Below are 19661 nucleotides of genomic sequence, written 5' to 3' on the forward strand. Positions count from 1 at the left end.
CAAGCCAAAGGAGTAAATTTCTTGGTCAGAAAAGATTATTAAACCAAAGTAACAATTAAGCAAACAAGTTATTTCCCAAATGTATAGTCAGAAAGTTTCAAAATGTTATTCCAAAATGAATTTAGAATCATTAGAGCACAGTCACTGACAGGTCGGGACCTTGGTTATCCATGCTTGTAACATACCTTGTGTGAGAAGGAATTCCAGGGACCTGGGTTTCTCATGGAACCTGTGGACAATTTCCCTACTACACCTTGGGTTCTAAAACCTGCTACTCTGAGAAACAAAGACAAAACATGCTTCCCTCCCCAAGCAAACAAACAGACCAACAAACAAACAAAAAGAACAGAATATGCTCAGATGGCGATTACCATGACTAGGACAACTGCTGTAAGATTCTAAATTCTGGGACTACAATTCCACTGTCCCCTTCATATGCTGGATAGACTGAGACCCATCCTGGTACTGGCTCTCCCACAAGGACCCTCATCCAAATTCAGAAACAAAGAAACAAAGAAACAAAATGATTAAACAAAACAAACAAAAAAAACCCCTCTAGTTTGAATGCAGACTAAAATCTCAACTGTTTTCTGAGATGGCTTCCTCTTCTATAGGTTGAATTATTTTTGTTTCTTTCTCTTCCTTTAATATAACCAGGATGTGTGCTGTTTAAAGAGAGGGGAGGTGAAGTGAATGTGTGCCTTTTGTATGCTTTCTTCTCTTTTGGGGCGATCCTGGAATCCACAATATAGGTATAAAAGCAGGCTGTTCCTTCTGACTGCTTAAGAATACAAGATATGGTATCACCTAATAAGTTAACAATTAAAAAATATACCTTATTGTGTTAGTGAAGGAGAGCTGAACATCCTTTATATAAACCATGAAAGCAACAACTAATATTTTTAGAAGTTCCAAATCCAGCAATATAATCTGTATTCTCATTCTTTTTACAAACCTATGTATACCAAACACAAATAGTTTGCATGTATGATAATATTCATTCTTTATATTATATTTACCCTAAATGACATATGATGCTTTTATCGGCAAGTCATCTATTTACAGTATTCATTATGGAAAGTGAAAAAATGAAAGAAATAAACCATTATGGAAGTAAACCATTATGGAATTAAAAAATATGTATATGGTGTTTTGCCAACTCCAATTTGTAATCTACTTGTTTTTCTTATTTTAAAAAAAGCAGCCTTTTTTATACTCCAAATATGTACTCCAATTAGTTTTTTTTTCCAGAGATAAAGTAGCGATCTTTGACTATCAATGATTTTCGCTTTAAACACTCAGGATGTGGCTATCACTTTGAGGTGAATGTATACAGTAATGTGAAAGACCTTTACTAGTTCTTGTCTAGACTATCACTTTGAAATGAAAATATTCATTTATTAGAATATTAAAAATGTGATTGTGAATTAAAATAAAACATGTCATTATAAACTAAAATAATAATAATAACAATAGTAATAATATGATAATGAAGGAGTATGGTGGGTGTGTGCTAGAAGTTAGGGTACAAATTATAACTATACTCTTAAATCTGTATTTTGAGATATGTGAAAAAATTTGTATTTTATAAATAAAATAAGTAAAGCCAAAATCAGAATAAAACAGTTTAGTCATGGAGTGGCCACTTTGGGCTAAGATTGCTACTGCAGTGGAAATGTATTCTATATGTCATCATACAATACAGATATATTTATCATTACATACATATTTTAGTGCAGAATTTGGATCTGATAGACCTGTTAGTTATGCTGTTTATATGCTATATCAAATACCTTTTCGTAGAAAACAGATCAATTATTTTTTCCTGTATTTACTGACTATATGAATTAATTTTAGAACTAGTTAGTCTTATTTATTGTGGGACAACGTTATTGCATTCATTCCCACAATGCATGAAAATGTTTATTTACAAATGTCCAGCCAAATGCAGTGCAAATAATATGATTACTTCCAAGCATACTCTCTCAAGAAGTTATAATTTTTTGAAAGCTATGTTGACCTTTCTAAAACACTAGGGTATCATTTAGTGTAATAAGTTATAATTTCCTAAATGGCAACCCAGTGGCTTGCAATAGTTTTCACAATTCCTAAATGTGTTTCTTAGTCCCTACCATGCAGTTAGAACAGTTGGAATACATAGTTCACTAACTCACAAAAATACATTAAAAAGAACTAATAGTCACATGATCCTTTGTGCTCAATTTAAACTGATTAATTTTAAAATAAATTTTAAATAGAATTAAATAAAATTAATCTGTACAGAATAAGGAAGCAATTTTGTTGGCTTCTCATTAATTTGTGCCCGAAGTGTCCTTTTACAAGACAAATTTTGGATTAATATTAAGAAATAAAAATGTATTTGAGTAAAGGAGCATCTCAGCACACTCCGATTGAAGATCTTCATCTTCTTTTATTGCTCTCTAAGGCCTTTTTCTATTTCAGTAAATTGAAGCTTTGCTATTTTCAAGCTTGAATGGCAATCAGAACATACTTTTTACTTGAATGAATTTGTATTCTGGGAGGTCCCTAATTGCCTGCTTGAATACATTTTTAGAATTTTCAATAGAAGGTATTTTTACTAAAATTAGAGATGCTATAAAAATAAAATTTGTTGCAAAAAGTGAGGGAATTGATAACATTATATAAATATATTATTGCAGCTTACACTTATCACTCATGTACTTCCCATCTGCATCATAAATATGTCAATCATATTTGTTTCAGACCTAATTTAAAATCAGAAATTTCTTTCACACTGACGATCTAATTTGTAATCCTTCTTCCCAACTCAGAGCTGATTTGGCTGGTGTTGTAGCATTGTGAGTTATGCCTCTTTTTTCATGCTGCCATCCATATAGGTATTGATTTGTGTTACTGTTCATTGACAGCTCATATAGCTTCGCAATAAGCCATCTCGGGAAAGCAGCAGAAGAGTGTCCTAGTACCTGCTCTGTGACACCATGTGGAATTCCCTGAAGAAACTTCTGCCAGTTGGCTTTGTGTGTGCCCAGCACTGGCTACTGTGTAGCCAGCTGATGTGTCTCCCTCTCTCTTGCCATGTAACTCTGTCTTTCCAACAAATAAACAAATCTTTTAAAAATGAATAAAACTGAGAGTGAATGATTGATAACAGCAACTAATATTAGCATGCAGCAGTATGTTTCCAAAAATTCTATTAATGGTCATAACAGCAGGGATCCGTCCCTCTGTGAGAACTGAAGGAAAGGACTGATAGAGCTCTCAATGGACCTAAAAACCATCAAATTATTAGAGGAAAACATAGCAAGCACTCTATACCATATAAGCCTAGGCAAAGACTTTTTAGGAAATTATTCCAAAAGCATAGGAATTTGAAGCCAAAACAAACAAAAAAGCAAGTAGAATTATATCAAACTAAGAAGCATCTGTTCCTAAAGAAAACAAAGAGGCAGTGGACAGAGTTGGAGAAAAGCCTTCCATTCTATAAGAGAGGTACCCTACTGCACTATGGCTGGGAATATAGGCCAGTGCAGCCCCTATGCAAGCTCATAAGGAGAGTGCTCAGACAATTAATTTTCTGTTTCCACTGATGGGAATATATTCAAATAAAGTGACATGTAAGCCTGTATAGTTATAGTAACATGATCTATAATACCAAACTTGAAAAACAAAAGAGTAAAGAAACCATCATATATCTTCTCCATAGAAAATGACTCAATCTCTTAAATAAATAAAAAAAATAACTACCATTTGTAACAAGTGTTCCCAACCAAAAATCATTATGTTTATTGAAATAAGCCAATTGTAAAGGGACAAATATCATAGTCTCTCTGATATGAAACAATATTGATAAAAATACAAAGTGAATAGATACTTAGGTGACAAGTACATGCATATGGTGCCAAGGATGAACTGCAATATAAAGACTAGCATACTTAGAAGTGAATGTAGGTTGAAGTGGACATCTCTACTCCTAAATAAAAGGAGGACGACCAATGAAACAGTTAAACATACCTGTAATATGATAATATATTTTATCTCATTGTTTGTAGCTACAGTTGCCTGATTACTTAAATAACAGAATGTTCAACTTGCAACTGTTACGAAAGGACTATATTATCATAATAATCTGGAAGCAAAAACGGGGATCAATAAACAGGGAGAAAATGAAGAGCAAAAGGGGGGAGCTCTACAATAGCAAAATGTATCATGAAAAAGATTTAAATAATTTAAAAATAGAATGTCCCGACTTGCAGGACATTCAACAATGCTCAAACCCTGAGGATGGATGGGAATGCCGGGCTGCTAGTCCCCGGGCTGCTGGCTCAAGATACACACAGACACACTTACTTGGTGGAAAATAGGGCCTCTTGCTCTTTATTTTATGCCTTACATATATACCTTCTCTAGGGGAGGAGGAGGGGAGGGATTTCCTGAAAGTAATTATCTTCATTGAAGCAGGGAAGGAACTAATCACCTCTATTGAAACAGGGGAGGAACTAATTATTTGAACAGGAACAAGGGTGGAGGTTCTGTTCCACTTGCTCTACACAGGATGTTCTGGCCTAATATCCTGCTTGCCCAAGGCAGGCTTTGCAATGCAATAGGCTGTCAGGTAGGCCAAGTCTAAGGCCCATAAGTCTGTGGCTCCTAACAATAGAAGACAAAAAAATATGGAAAACTCTTCAATGTTTTTGCATTGATATAAGTAATATTATCAAAATATCCATTCTACCAAAAGCAAGTTACAATTTCAGTGCAATCCAAACCAATGATGTATGACAATCCTCACAGACTCAGAAATTGATGGTGCTAAAATTTACATAAAAATAAAAGAGACTGGGGTCCGGCATGGTAGCCTAGAGGCTAAATTTCTCATCTTGAATGTGCCAGAATCCCATATGGGCACCGGTTCTAATCCGGCTGCCCTGCTTCTCAACCAGCACCCTGCTTGTGGCCTGGGAAAGCAGTGGAAGATGGCCCAAAGCAATGGGACCCTGCATCTGAATGGGAGACGTGGAAGAGACTCCAGGATCTTGGCTTTGGATTGGAGCAACTCTGACTGCTGTGGCCACTTGGGGAGTGAATCAATGGATGCATGATTTTCCTCTTTGTCTCTCCTCTGTGTATCTGACTTTCCAGTAAAAACAAATAAATCTTCAAAAAGAAAAAAGAAATATGAGTGATCCCGTAATAGCTAAAATTCTTAAAGAACGAAGATAACCATGGTCAGGCATCACAAAACCCAACACTGAGATGTAATTCAAGACAGTTTTAATCGAGACAGCCAATGGAACGGAATAGAAATTCTAGAAATTATGTCACACATTGACATCCAACTAATTTTTGACAAGTAGACTGAAACCAATGTAGGGAGAAAGGACGAGCTTTTCAACAAACAGTGCTGGAAAAATTGAACCTATAGGTGCAGAAGTACGAAATGAGAACCCATCTCACAGCTGATAAAAAAATCCACTTAAAAATAATCAGGAATTTGGAAAGAGGCATGCATTAATAAAACGTGTTGCCAGAAATACAGACTTTTAAGACACATCGAAAAGAATAATTCAGTGTTAATGTAAATGCAAAAGAATAAGTAAATAATGACCACAATCCATAAAACATCATAAAATTCTTTGCAAAAAATATATAGAAGCAACTAAAATGAAAAAAAAAAATCCACGAAGCTTTGTTTGTCATTATGGCATCTGACTTATATCAAAAGCACATTCCTTACTGGCCAGAGACCAGACGCAGCTGAATTCAGAGACTGGGGATCCACACATGAAGTTGGTGAGAAGGACGGACCATTATCATTTGGCTGGTCATAATGGGCAATGCAAGACAGCTGTTCCCTTTATTTATACAGAAAAGGTCACAAGGTTTTGAACAAACTTTGTATGTCATGGTCGAGTGGGTGTTTACAAAGATAATTCTGCAAATTGATTTACTTTAAGAAAGGCCATTATCCATTCTGACTTAACAGCCAGGAATGCCTCAGCTGACAGCACATATTAATCAATGATACGCTCACTCCTACCACATTTCTCTTTCTACAACTTACCACTTAAGGGAGAAATATATCAGAAAGGAAAAAAAACCCATAAAGATCAGATCAACAACAAAAACTTTAAACATAAATTCCCATTACAACCGCAGGCTTAGCAACCCTTTAATTAGTTTGAAAACATGTCTTACAATGTTTGTACCGACATCCTTGAGCTCCTCCAGTCAAAGTGTCATGGGAGCAGCCAAAGCAGCAGAACTTGTTACAGACCATCTCACCAAGACATTAATGACATTAGTTCCTAAGTTCTCATCAGCTACAGAAACAATCTCACAAGGGAAAACAGCAATGCATTAACAGATTTCAGCGTGCAGTTCAGTATCCCCGAAGCTGCACTGACATGACTGGAGGGACATTTGTGAAGCTTTGCCATAGAGCCGGGAGCTCCTCGTGGCCTGGATAGCAGGGAAGCCATTTTTTTACCCACCTTTGTGTGTCCCAATGATATGACCTCTGCTGCCAGCACTTACTAATTATTAAATTTATGCAAAATGTAAGATACAATGATAAAATTTGAATATAGTGAAGCATAAGCAATAGGATAAAAATATACATATAAATATTTGCAAAATATAAAGTTAATTCCGAGATCTTCTAAATTAAGTCATTAACTTTGTAAATAGATGCTAAAAACAGTAATAAAATTTTAGTTAAACAAATACACTCCAAATAAAACAGATAATTTGAAAATATGCATTAAATGTTTTTTTTTTGATTAATTTTTTTACATTGGAAAGTCAGATTTGCAGAGAGAAGGAGAGAAAAAGAAGATCTTTCACCTTCTGGTTTACTCACCAATGGCTGCAACAGTCGGAGCTGAGCCGTTCAGAAGCCAGGAGCCAGGTGCTTCTTCTAGGTCTCCCATATGATATTGGTGCAGGGACCCAAGGCTTTGAGCCATCCTCGACTGCTTCCCAAGGTCACATGCAGGGAGCTTTGGCCCATATGGAAGACCCCCAAAAGACACAGAGTTCTTGGCTTTTGCAGACGCCCAGCTCTGGTTGTGCCTATTTGGAGACTACACCAGCAGATGAAAGATATCTGTCTTTTTCTCTGTCTTTTCCTGTCTGCCTCCTTCTCTGTAATTATTAATTTTAAGTGAATATAGGTTGAACGTAGGTTATATGCATGTAATAGAATAAAATAGTCCATGTTGATAGCCCCCAAGGAGAAACATACACTGTTATGCATTTATTCAGGTATAGAGTCCCATTCTCTGTATTTAGAAATTCACACTTTACAGGTGTGTATAAAATGAGTAAAGAATTCTCATCTAAATTGCACTGGAAAATTGTTAATTGCATCAGAAAAGGCACAAAAAATTGTTCTCACTATACTAATGGAAAATTCATTTTAAAGAAGTAAGTCTCGATTCTGTGTCAATAAATTCAAAGCCCTTCTAATTTAATTTCTTCTTGTAAAATTATTTACTTCATCAGTAAGAATCTGTTCTTTATAGTTTTATTGGGGTTCTGTCAAAGCAAAAAAACATATAAATCTGTCTTTCATTCATAGGATGAATACTTCAGGAAAATCAGTAATAAATAAGAAGATAAGCTTTTTTGTGATGCAACAAATGAGTTTTGCAAAGAAGTTCTCTTAATGACAGTATAGGAAATAATTCTATGATAATACACATTCATGTGCTGATGTATACTGACTGCTTAACCATGAACATGAAAATCCCCAATACAAAACATATTTTCAGCAAATACAGATGGTTACACTGAAAACACAGAAGCATATGCATTTTGTCATCCTGATTGTGATCATGGTTTGTTGTCTTCAGATTGAGATATATGGCTCCTTGCAGGCTATTAAAGACAGTATACATTTTCGCTGACATTTTATGACAGCAATTAAATTATATGAAGAACTGAACTCAATAGGCCACTAAAATCAGTCAGCATGTCTACAGCAGGAAACAACTGCTTAACAAACACTCTGGAAAACTGAATGCAGTATGACCAGATTCATGCACAAGTGTGGAGCTATACAATGTTCTCAAGCTCAGAGATATTTGATAACAAACTAAACAAAGCATATCTAGAGAACAGAGCTTCTCCAATATATGTATATTATGCATATAGGTTGGTGTGTAATGAGACATCCACAGGAAATCAGACATAGCTGAACATATTTTAAAATATTTACTTATCAAAACATAGAAATCAGACAAAAGCACAAAAAGCAACATTAGTGCATTTGCTACTTATATAACTCCATTGTCATAGTAAGAATAAGTATATGCCATGCAATTGTTTCTACTAGTTTCTGGACACAAGTAGAACATCGTAATGTCGTCTAGCTTAAACCATACATAACAGGGAAAGCAATCATTTCATGCATAAATTCATATAAAATATCATGTCTCAACTAGAGGTGCTAATGTAGAAAATGATTTACATAAATTTTAGCTAAGCAAATGCCTAATATTTTTAAAATTTCAAGTCATTGTAATTTTCTAAAAGATGCATTCCTTTTTTTTTTATTGGGGAGGTAGATTTACAAAGAGGAGAGACAAAGATTTGCTGTCCACTGGTTCACTACTCAAGTGGTCGCAGCTGCTGATAGATTTGAGTTGATCTGAAGCCAGGAGCCAGGAGCTTCTTCTAGGTCACCTATGCAGGTTCAATGTCTTTGGACTGCCCTTCATTGCTTTCTCTGTCCAGGAACAGTGGTCTGAATGGGAAGTAAAACAGCCTGGATTCCTGCGCTACCCAGGCACTAGAAAGGGGAGGATTAGTCAATTGAACCATCGTGTCAGGCTCTCAAATCATTGTAATTTTTATACATGCTCAAGAAAATCAGAAAATTAAAAAAAATCTGAGATGTGAATTACTTCTTTTAAAAAATAATAATTATACATTTTAATCCTCATGGCCAAGATCAAATTCCATCTTAACATACAAAGACAGTTTTGCACTTTTACAAAACAACCTTAATGGAAACCTAAAATTTCAAACTAAATCCATGTGTTTGTCGTTTGTTTAATGTGTAATGCAAAGTATGCTGACCCAGATTAATAGTACCTGATTTTTTTCTATTTTTAAAACATTTATCTTATTCATTTGAAAGACTGGGTTACAGAAAAAAAAAGAGAGAGAGAGAGAAAGAAAGAAAGAAAGAAAGAAAGAAAGAAAGAAAGAAAGAAAGAAAGAAAGAAAGAAAGAAAGAAAGAAAGAAAGAAAGAGAAAGGAAGAAAGGAAGGAAGGAAGGAAGGAAGGAAGGAAGGAAGGAAGGAAGGAAGGAAGGGAGAAAGAAAGAAAGAAAGAAAGGAAGGAAGGAAGGAAGGAAGGAAGGAAGGAAGAAAGAAAGAAAGAAAAGAAAAGAAAGAAAGAAAGAAAGAAAGAAAGAAAAGAAAGAAAGAAAGAAAGAAAGAAAGAAAGAAAGAAAGAAAGAAAGAAAGAAAGAAAGAAAGAAAGAAAGAAAGAAAGAAGGAAAGAAAGAAAGGAAGGAAGGAAGGAAGGAAGGAAGGAAGGAAGGAAGGAAGGAAGAAAGAAAGAAAGAAAGGAAGGAAGGAAGGAAGAAAGAGGCAGAGCTTTTCCATCCCGGGTGGTACACTCTTCAGAGGGCAACCATGGCCAGGGTTGGGTCAGGACAAAGTCAGGAAACTGGAGTTTCTTCTAGGTCTCCCACCAGAGTGCAAGGGCCCAAACAGTTGGTCAAGCCTCTGCTGCTTTTCCAGTCACATTAGCAGGGAGCTAGATTGGGAGTGGAGCAGCCTGGACTAGTACACGCTACTATATAGGAAATTGATAGTACAGGTTTAACACTCTATGGAATTATGCTGGCCCCTGTAATATTTTCTATAACCAACAATGTTGCTCCAATTTTCCAGATATATGTATTTGGGACCTGGGCATTTATTTCCATAATATATATATATATTTATTTCCATTATATAAATAATAAAAAATAAATATATATATATTTTCCTCTCTCTCGCTCTCTCCTCCTCTGTATATCCGAGTTTCAAATAATAATAATAAAAAATCTTTATAAAGAAAGATTTATATATATGTATATATATATATATATTTCTTTATTAAAGCAACAACCACAGGAAATTCAAGTGTTTAAATTCAATAGAAAAAGTCAACTAACTTTCAAGGTTTTTGGAAATTTAACTTCCAAAGAATAGTACATGAATGTTCGATACCCTATGTATGATATAGTAAACTATTGTTTACCAGTTGATAGAGGGCACCCTACTCTCTGACTACATCCACCACCATTCAATCTACCCCTTTGAAAACCAGATCTGGAAGCCCCTTCCATTTCCACTATCTAGGCTAGTGTCACCTCACAGGTAGCTAATGATTCTGCTGCTCAGAGGTAGTTCCCATGCTGTTTGGCTCTGATAATTCACGTCTGAAATCCTGTTTTCATATTTCACCAGACTTTATTTGTTAGGCTTTCTCATGTACATACAGCATTGGGCATTTGGATGTTGAGAGTAACCTTCATGAGTTACAACATACTCTTCCCTATTCCCATTAAAAAAAAAAGTGTTCATCTGCTTATAATTACTTGGGTGAATTATCCTTTTTCAAATCATGGTAACTGCTTCAACTCCTGTTGGCTATATAGCATGAGTCACTCAAATTTATTAGAAACCAGATGCTTTAGGTTTTAATCATTGGTACTGCTACATTTGTTTTAGATACATGTAAGTATGATAATTTTGTTTTATAATCTATGTTTGAAAAATGCTGTCAGTAATGGTGCTGGAGTATCTTCTCAATGACCAGCACGTTTTTTTTTTCAAGATTTATTTTATTATTATTATTTTGAAAGTCAGATATACAGAGGAGGAGAGAGTGAGAGAGGAAGATCTTCCTCTGTTGATTCCTTCCCCAAATGGACACAAAACCCTATGTTCTGCTGATCCGAAGACAGGAGTCCTGAGCCTCTTCCAGGTCTCTCACACAGGTGCAGGGTCCCGAGGCTTTGGGCCATACTAGATGCTTTCCCAGGCCACAAGCAGTTTATTTCTTTTTATTAGAAAGGCACATCTACAGAGAGAAGGAGATACAGAGTGTAAGCTATTCCATCAGCTGGTTCGATCACCAAAATTCCGCAATAGCCGGAGCTGAGCTGATCTGAAGCCAGGAGCCAGGAGCTTCTTCTGGGTTTCCCACAGGTCTAGGATCCCAGTTCTTTGGGCCATGCTCTACTGATTCCTCAGGGAACAAATAGGGAGCTGGGTGGGAAGTGAAGCATCCAGGACAAAAACTGTTGCCCAAATGCGATTTGGCACTTCCAAAGGGACAGCTTAACCAATTGAGCAACTGTGCTCTCAAAAATAATATTTACTTCTAATTTCTCATACCCAGGACTCAAGGGACAACTGAGCCTTGCTGCAAAAATATATTTAGCTAATTCATTCCAAATAGCCAAAGTTCATTTGCTCTCCTGACATACAGAAACAAATTAAATTGCTTCTCGTTTGACTTCAGTGCATCCCAAAGGACAGCCAGAGGAACATCTCAAAAGCTTTCAACTCACTACATTTTCAGCCTCTCTCTCCCTTCTACTTTTCTAAAAACAGAAGTAGATTGGTTTTGCAGTCATCTTGACTGCATCTAACTACTTTATAAATAAGCATTATTTACATGGAAACTCAGTTTTTAGAGTCTCAGAAAACAGTAAAACAAGGCTGTGCTTTCATGAAATACCCTTTTCTCCACATGTACTTGAGAGCAAAGGATAGATGTGTTGCTGCGTTAGAAAAAGAATCATGCATTGAGCTAGATGTATCCATGAAATCACTGTAAACACAGGAAAAAGAAGAAAAAGACAAAGAAAAAGGAGAGGCACTGGCAACTGGCCCTGACGTGATGCTCACGACTGGTTCACTCTGGCCACATTTTATGCACTCCTCTTGTTGAGCCTTGTTGAAGCCTTGAGTCAGAGCCGAAAGGCAGTGAGCAGTTGAAGATGGGGTAAGGTACAGAGCAATGTGATTGGGTTGTGGCAGCACCACCTCAAAGGGTCTTATTGTTTTCTCAGTAAATTGGGCCAAATCTTATAGAAGTGGATATGTATTGTGCAAAATGTGGCCTTACAAAGTGAGTTTAGTTTTTAAGGTTCATGATCTTTCTTTGATTCTTACATGCACTTGCTCCTTCTAGTCCTTTATAGGTGAGCATTGACCGTTGAGCCATCTCAGTGGGCAAAAGGGTTTGCTTATTCTCATATTTGTGATGTGTGCGTGCGTGTGTGTGTGCTAACTGCATTCTTTCTAGAAAAAAAGGAGAGAAAGTATTCTAGAGTAGGGGTGTGTGTACAGCCTTGACTCAACAAATGACCAAGATTTGTTGAGCCTGTTTATTAGGATTTGGCATTTTCTGGCTCATAATTCACTTTAGTCTATATTGCCTTATAAGTCTCAACTGAACATATGTTCTATTTGCTGCTAGTTCATTCTCCTCATTCATTTTAAAGTCCATACAATTCGACTCTCTACAATTACTTCATTTTGTCTATTTTCTTGTTGCCTCATGTTTTAGATACATAGTGATCTTACACACTAGGAAAGAGATGTGTCTTGCATTTCTACAGCTTCATAGTTAGGTTTCCTGATCCATGTTACTTGTGGAAAACATTTATGTTATTTCTCTTTGCAGTAAAGACTTTTTAATGAATATATATTTTAATTACATTATTGAAATGACACAGAATGGTTTCCACATATTTAAAATTCAGATCTTATCCATATATAAAACTAGATGAATTAAACTCCATTTCTTTAGTCCTTATTATCCTTATTTTAGAGCTTTACTTGAATACTCAAGACAGATTTGCACTCAATAGGCTTTGGAGCCATCCATCTCTTACATAAACCGGAGGCAAGTTTATATTGTTGTGAAGTTTCTTGGACAGACTTTAATTAAAGTTTCTCGGCAGAGTTCTTTGTAAAGGTTGAGGCACTGCCCATCCTTTGACATCGTTTTATTTGTTTGTTTAATTTTTTGGAAAAGCTGAAAGCCTTATGGCATCAGGTATTATAATAATCCATAGGTCATCCTTGAGATTCAGTTTGACATTTAGTCCATTATGGTTCTTCAAAATCCCTTTGCAACTAAAGGGGTTTTGAGCTGTGTGTGACAATAGGCAGAGTTTATTATTTCATTGTTTGTTTAATGTTTATTTGTTTGGTATAGTGAGTAGGAACAGAACAGTGTGCATGTGCGCACACACGCACACACACGATTAAGAGCTTGAATGGCAGGTGGAGAGGGAAAAAATGCATAAATTTGATATATCTGCCTGTTCACTGCCAAATGGCCATGACAATTAAAGCTGGGCTAAACCTGAACTAGCAGACTTAACCACTGTGCCTTCCACAAGCCTGGAGGCTTCACTGAATTAATAAGCCTCAATTTATTATTGAATGCCCCAAATAACTTAAACTAAGACATTTTGAAGCATCCCTGACAGCTCACAGAAGAAATACATTCTGCTTATGTTTGCTTTTCACTTCTAGCCTCCAGAACAATGAGTTGTTTCCTCTACATAGTTTGGGATCCTTTACTAATGCAATCCCAGGATGCTAGTATGGTTCATCACCTAGAAGCTGACTTTATAGAGTTGGGACCCGTACAGATTATACATTCAGATCTTTCTAGAACTCCTTACTTCAGCATGCAAACATAGTTTATTATTTTGTCTATGCAATAACATCTGATAATTGCTTTGAAATAGCTTGAAATTAAAAGTCGCTAACTTGAATAGTTTTCTTAAGAGTGAAAAAAAAACAGCTATCCTGCTCCTAGGAAGAAACCCAATAGAAGGGCAATCTGCATATGGGAAGAGGATCTGCAATCCTATATTTGCAGCAGCATAATTTACAATAGCAAAGACATGGAAACAATCCAGATGTGCATCCAAACAAGTTAGAGAAATTGGTACATTTACTCCAAGGAATATTATTCAGCGATTAAGAAGAATGAAATTATACCATTTACAACCAGGTTGTCCCAACTAGAGACTGTTATGCTCAGTGAAATGAGTCAATCACAAAAGAACAAATACTGTATGTTCTCTCTTATATAAGCAAACGAGCACAGAAAGTGTAACTTGAATAATCTGATTCATACTGTTTTTTTTGTTTTTTTGTTTGTTTGTTTGTTTGCTTTTTTGGCTGTATCACATGTGTTTGGATTTTTTTTTTATTTCAGTTTTGTTTATTCCAAATGATTCCTTTTCTCTTGTCAAAATCATCATTGGCTCATGGATTACATGGCGGCATCATTTTTCCCAACAGGCTTTTGTGTTTCCTTTTGTCACTCACGTGTAGGTTACTCAGTGGTGAGTTTTTTCATGGTGCTGTAATTTGTTGTTCATGTTGTTGTTGTTGTGGCTGTTCTAACTCATACCAGTTGTTGACCTGGTTTCATGGCTTCTCAATTATGGAAATGTCCAGTGTTGGAGTACTGTGCTTTGTCTTATACAGATGTGGGGGAATAATGGAACATGGGTCTTTGCATTCAGATGAAAGATGGATTCCCAATGAAACTGTTGGACATGTGGAGACAATGGGATGTTGGACTGCCTGACATGGTCTGTACCAATAATGTCAGAGTACACTTAAATAAGAGACTAATAAAATTATAATTCCTTATGAAGGACTGTATTATTGTAGTAAAATGGAGAAAATCTGTAGCAGGGTGGGAGTTTGGGGGGGAAATCCCAGCATATACGAAACTGGACACATAATTCAGAATTCAAAATAAAATTTATTTTAAAAAAGAGTGAAAATAAATTTGTGAAATATTACTAATAGTTAAGAGTTTTTACAAGAAAGAATTTGAGACGATGTAAAAATAAAATAAACCAAAGGGAATAGATTACTTAATTATAGCTGAAAGTATGATTGATATACCTGTTTGTCTAATGAATGAAAAAATGTACTATGATGTGCTATCTAGAAATGTCTCAAAATGTTGGATTAATGCTCTACTACTACAGATAAGAAATAAAGACAAAAATAATAATGAAATGCCAATGTTCAATTAGGTTTTGTGTCAAATTTGCATTCAAATTCTGTAATGTACAACTTCTAGCTAGACAGCAATTTTGTCTGATGAAAATGAAATAATTAATGCTGAAATACCTCCTCAACTTTCCAAGAAACACATGTTGACAATTACATTGCATGAATTACCAAATTATCAACTTCATTTGGTATTTTTGGTTAAATGCCATATTGATACTGTCCTTGGCCTTAGAACTTGAATCTGACTTGTATACATTGGCAAATTGAAATAAACTGCTTTATTAGTCAAATTTATTTGAATATTTAGTGAGTATTTTAAGTGTCTGACTTCTTAATAACAAATTAAGTATATCTTTCTAAAACATGAATGCAGTCGTGAAAGACATAGTTATATCAGAATGGTCAAAGTGATTTTCAAAAAAATAAATAAAAAAGAAAAGAAAACCAAACTGAAAATATCATAATATCTTTCTCAAAACAATATCCAATGCTATAATAATATAATAACATTGCACTATCATAAAAATTAAACATTGCGGGCCCGGCGCGGTGGCGCAAGTGGTTAAAGGTCCTCGCCTTGCACCCCCGGGATCCCATATGGGCGCCGGTTCTAATCCCGGCAGCCCCGCTTCCCTTCCAGCTCCCTGCTTGTGGCCTGGGAAAGCAGTCGAGGACGGCCCAAAGCTTTGGGAACCTGCACCTGCGTGGGAGACCTGGAAGAGGCTCCTGGCTTCAGATCGGCATAGTATCGGCCCGTTGCGCTCACTTGGGGAGTGAATCATCGGACGGAAGATCTTCCTCTCTGTCTCTCCTCTCTGTATATCTGCCTTTCCAATAAAAAATAATAAAAATAAATCTTAAAAAAAATTAAACATTGCTTAAGCTAACAGAATAGAGACTCGATAAATTAATCTACATATATGCCCCAAACTGAAATTTGACCTATATGCTTACAAATTTGCAAAATATATTTTGGTAAAAAGGACAATGTTCTCAATAAATAAAATCTGTTGAATGAAATTAAATCTCTACATTCCGCCATGCAAAAACAGTCACTTGAGATTGATAAAAGACTATAAATTTAAGATCTGACACTATGAAGTTGCTGAAGAAACAAATAACAGAAATAAGTTAAGGTAGAAGTGTTGATGAGGAAGTTCTGGGGGAAAAAAAAAAACACTAAATCATAGGAAAAAAGAACAGGCAAATGGAACTTTACCCAACAATTAAACATGGACACCTATGTACATTTCAGAAAACAATCAACACGGTGAAGAGAGAACCAGAAGAATGTGGAAAAATTCGAACTACTTATGTAGTAAAGGATTAATATTCAGCATGCATGGGCAACACAAAATCCGAGAAGCATGGTTTCCCCCATGCTGAGAAAAACTTACTGTTAGTAGGCAAGGTGTTTGGCCAAAGTGAGGACGAGTACAGAAAGAATGCAGAAATAGACTAGTTGTATATCAGTTCTAGTTATAACCCCTGGTATGGCAGCGCCTCCTCCAATGGCCCCTTTCATGTGGTAGTGGTTGTGGCATGGCACTTCCAGAAATGAAAAGCCACCTGAGAGTTTTATGATGAAATCACAAATTCCAAGAGGAGTAACAATGAAATTAGGAATATCTTAGAAATCTAAATGAAGACTTATCCAAGTATGCTGCTAAGTTATATTTGAGAATAGATCGACCTAGTCAAAATCGACTATATTAGTAAAATGAAAACAAAAATAAACCTTAGGTCCAGGACTAAGCATGGTTAAGTTCTTGAGGCATTTGATTAATGCTCTGTAAGCCTGTCCCTGTTTGTGCTAACTCCAGGAATGTACTGCAGTGTAACGGTGGGTACTCAGCCATGATCACTGGATGGACAACAGCTGGCACGCTCTCCTCTGTAACACAGTCGGCACTCCCTTAATGCTAACACTCTGCCATTTGTGTTTGTTTGACATTATCTGCATTAAAATGTTACCCAGATTTCTTTTTACAAAGCCTTCCTAAAATGATAGACATAGAAAGCAATAACAAAAGAAATATTTTAGAATTCTTACAAGAAGTTAAGAAACACACATAGCCGAGAGAGATTTGAATTATTCATCTACTGTGTTCTCCAAGATTACAGTTCAACTTTCTCAAATTTGCACCTGATTTCTCAATATGTTTGCAGTATGGATATGTTAATATTTCTCCAGGCTCTTGTCTCACAGAAAGATAAGCCTAAGTGAAGACATATATAAGGCACATGCAGTGATAACAAAACACTAAAAAAGATAAAATATGCATGCCCATATGTACATGTAAAACGTGTGTTGCTTCACATAGGGAAATGCACAGTGCACATGGTTAGGAAGTTGCCTGAAGGGAGGAGGAGTTGGGAGAGTGTCAAGCCACCTGTGGACAGCCTCCAGCCACGGTCCATACTGACCCGCTTTTTACAGTAGGAAGTAGGGTGCTGTTCTGCATATAGGGGGAGTTCATGATACCACCACGATTCCACACTAAGGCTTAGGTCACACATTTCATTCCCCAAACTGCAACAGGAAGTACGTGGATCCTGGGCAAAGGGATGATTTTATTGACAAGTATAATGGAATTACAACTGTGACCTTGCCATAACTTTCAGATTATGCAGAGCTATCACTAACCATTGTCATCTCGAATCAAAATCATTCTATTTTTAAATGGATCCAAATAACATTCATATTTTTAAGATTTTTTTTTTAAATCAGGGTTACTTAAAGATTCATCTTAAATTTTTATTTTAATGAGCTGCTGATTTCATTAAGATTCAGTGAGAAACATCAGATAATTTCTAGGTTAAATGAATAAATGTATTAAATTATTAAGTAAAAATTATTAGTTTTTTGAATAAATATATTCTTCCTTTAATGTTAATATGAATGACAGACCCCTGAAAATATGTATATATGCATATGAATGATACATAATTTTAACCTTCTATGAAATCTCTTGCCAATTTTTTTGCTGAATTTTGGAACATGGTACTTTGCACTCTATGGAGAATTACAGATTCTTTCCATACAGCTTTCCAAGAGGACAATTAATCACTCTCTAATTCTTAATTTGGAAATTTTTAAAGGAAGTGATTATTTTATTTCTAATTTTTAGGAATTCAAAACATTTTTCAAAGTATATTATATTTCAATTTCATTTAAACTGACTTGCAAATACAAAAGATGCTGCATACTTTGACCACAACATCCAGCATTCACAAGTTTTGGTACTTTCCAAAACAATTCGAGCATGCCTCAAAATATTCTACGCACAAATACAATTTGTTGACATTAATATGATTGTCTACCTGGAATTAGTCAAGATGTGCTTCAATGGAAGATGGAAAAATAAATAATGGTTCATTCTTACAAGGCAATTTTGTTCAATAATAAAATTCATGCTGACTATCAAGCCATGGAAAGACGTGGCGGTTCCTGAAGTCCTTGTAATTAAGTGAACAAAGCCAATCTGAATGTGCAAACTCTTCTGTAAGCTCAACTATCCGATTCTGGGGAAAGATAATAAAGTGTAAGTGAGTCGTTTTTAGGGATTTAAAGGAAAGAATGGAAAGATGCAAATGGAACAAAGGAAAATTTGGCAGCGTTTATAAAGGCAGCAAAGAGATTTTTGGCAGCAGTCATACTATGTGAAATGATGCTTAGGCATTATTCAGATTCCATATAACATTCAACTTACTGAATTGCAAAAGATAATTTGAAGCTTCATGAATAGACTGCATCAATATTAAATCATCCATATTAACAAAAACTTCAAATTAATGAAGGTATTGATAATAGGGAAAATCGAGGTCTTATGATTATGGAAGAACTCCATGTTCCATTACTTCCATAAACTAGGAGTAATTACAAATGTTAAGTTGTTTATTGATTTTAAAAAGCATAAACCTATAATAGCAGTGCTGATAATACTATGTCTTTAAAAATTCATATTAGCAAAATTTATTCTGAGATTAATTTTCTGTTTTTAATCTTTTATTTATTATTATCACTGTATGTTACAAATTAGTAAATTTTAACAGTTTCTACTTCTAGGATTGGCTATTATAAACAAAAATACATTACACGGGGACCAGCACAATAGCCTAGCGACTAAAGTCCTCGCCTTGCATATGCCAGGATCCCATATGGGCACCGGTTTGTGTTCTAGATACTCTACTTCCCTTCCAGCTCCCCATTTGTGGCATAGGAAAGAAGTAGAGGATGGCCCAAAACCTTAGGGCTCTGCAACTGCGTGGGAGACCTGAGGAAAGGCCCTGGCTCCTGCCTTCAGATTGGCTCAATTGTGGGCATAGTGGCCACTTGTGCAATGAACCAGCAGATGGAAAATGCTTCTATTTCTCCTTCACACTGTAACTCTGACTTTCCAATAAAAATAAATGAATCTTTAAAAAGGATTAAATCGCATTTGAGAAATCACACTGCCCAAGGACAGTGCATTTTACTTCACGTAAAATTATAACAGACAAGGAAAATTAAATGAGCCTTAAAAGCATAAAACCCCTAAAAATTAACCCTTAAAGTATGAAATCATAAGTCATTTTTTACTTTACTGA

This window comes from Ochotona curzoniae, unplaced genomic scaffold (assembly GCF_017591425.1).
Source record: "Ochotona curzoniae isolate NIBS_2020 unplaced genomic scaffold, NIBS_Ocur_1.0 contig_3498, whole genome shotgun sequence".
Classification (NCBI taxonomy): Eukaryota; Metazoa; Chordata; class Mammalia; order Lagomorpha; family Ochotonidae; genus Ochotona; species Ochotona curzoniae.